Consider the following 2,167-nt stretch of genomic DNA (forward strand, 5'->3'; position numbering starts at 1 on the left):
ACTTTCAATGATGCACTTATCTGGGTAGAATGCCATATGGAAGCCTTTGTCACATAATTGACTTATGCTTAGAAGGTTGTGCTTGAGTCCTTCAACATATAGTACACCTTCTATAGTTGTTGAGGGTGGCTTGCCGATTCTACCAACTCCAAGAATTTTTCCCTTGTTGTTATCACCGTAAGTGACATATCCTTTGTCCCTTGGAGTGAGGACAAAGAACTTCTTTCTATCGCCCGTCATGTATTTTGAGCAGTCACTATCCAAGTACCATAAGTTGTAGACAGCTCTCAAATTTTCCTACAAAATAATTTATGTGTTATTAGGTACCAAATATTCTTTGGGTCCTACATAGTTAGTACCTTTCTCAACCCATTTAAAATAATCTAGGGGTACGCCATATTTTCCAATTTTACACGTATTTGGTGTATGTCCAAGGTTCTTGCAATATGTACATGTGGGTTGACGATCATGTATCCTAGATTTATTTTTACTATATTTAAAAACATGGATATCTTGTTTTTCAAAGTTTATCTTAGTTGGGACACTTTGTTTCTTAGAAACATGGCTTTTTGAATAGCCAAGACTTCTTCGGTCTATCGAGTGTCTTTGATCACATATGATCTTTTCCAAACTTTTGCTACTCTTGTTCATTTTATTAAGTTCAAGACTCAAAGTTGAAACTTTATTATCAAGAGTGATACAGTTTTGAAATGAAGATGATGATGGTTTGATTCTAAATGCATCTAACTCAGATTTTTGTTTTAGAAACATTTTAATAAGTTTGATATATTCATCATGCAAGTCATTGAAAGCAGTTTGTAATTCCGAAGAATATAGTTGAGTGTCATTTACCTCTTCATCATCAGAATGATGAGATGTCATTAAAGAGAGATGTGCTTGTTCCTCATTTTCAAGTTCAGAGGCGAAACTAATATCATTGTCTTCCCAAGCAATGTAGGCTCTTCGTCCATTCTTTGTTTCATTCTCCCCTTTGAAAGAATTCTTCTTTATATTAGGACAATCCATCTTCATGTGACCAACCTTGCCACATTCAAAGCATGTGAAATTTTTGTTGGAAGTGGAGGCGTCATTGTTCTTGGTGAACTTCCTTGTTTGTCCAGTTCTAGCACCTTTCTTCACAAAGAGACTCATGTCTTCCATATCTTCCTTATCAGATTCATCTCCTGATGATTCAAATTTGTCCACTTTAGCCTTAAGAGAGATATTCTTCTTTTTCTTCTTCGGCTCTTCATGTTGGCCAAGTTGGCTGAGTTCTAGTTCGTATTCAATCCATGAAGAGCCGGAGAAGAAAATATTTAATTTGTCCACTCTAGCCTTGAGGGTGTTCTTTGCCTTGAGATCATACTGCACATTCTTCTTATCTTCATCAATCCATGAAGATTTGGGCTTTACTTTCATTACACTATTCACAATGGTGAAGAGTTTATATGGTCCTTCTTAAATTGCATTCCATATATCCAAGTCTTGAGATTCTATGAAGATTCTTATTCTGATTTTCCAGAAATTATAACACTCATCAACAAAGCTTGGAGGGAGGTTGATGTTGGACCCTTCTCCTAGGAATGATCTTGAGGCCATCTTTGATATATGATCAAATTTGAGAATATCATACTCAAAAATAGCTCTGATGTCAATTGTAAGACTGAGATTGCAACTAAGAGGGAGATGAATTAGTTGACTTAAAATAATTGCCACTTTTTCTGCAAAATCAAGAGTTAAAGTGCAGCGGAAAATATATGCAGAAAATTAACAAGTAAAATCAAATAGATAAAGGAGAAGAGAATACTCAAGAATTTTTATACTAGTTCACCTTCTTGTACACCGAAGGCTACATCTAGTACTCTTGCAGCACAAGAGATTTTTCCACTAAAGATTATGAGTTGCAATTAAAATATCTCACCCCCGAGATCTCTATGTACCTTACACACTCCTTAATCCTTATTCACTTTTGGAAAACACCTTTCCAAGTGATTCTAATCCCCTTTCTTATCACACCCCGTGAAAGAAAGTATTCTGCAATAATAATGAAGAATGTTCAACAATGGCATAATTGTCTTTACAAGTATGAAAGTGATGTAACATGCAATCCAATCAACTCTTTTGTATACTTAGTAATAATGATCTTTATTAAGTTTGTAAACTAGAA

Source organism: Lupinus angustifolius, chromosome LG04 (assembly GCF_001865875.1).
Source record: "Lupinus angustifolius cultivar Tanjil chromosome LG04, LupAngTanjil_v1.0, whole genome shotgun sequence".
NCBI classification, from domain to species: Eukaryota; Viridiplantae; Streptophyta; class Magnoliopsida; order Fabales; family Fabaceae; genus Lupinus; species Lupinus angustifolius.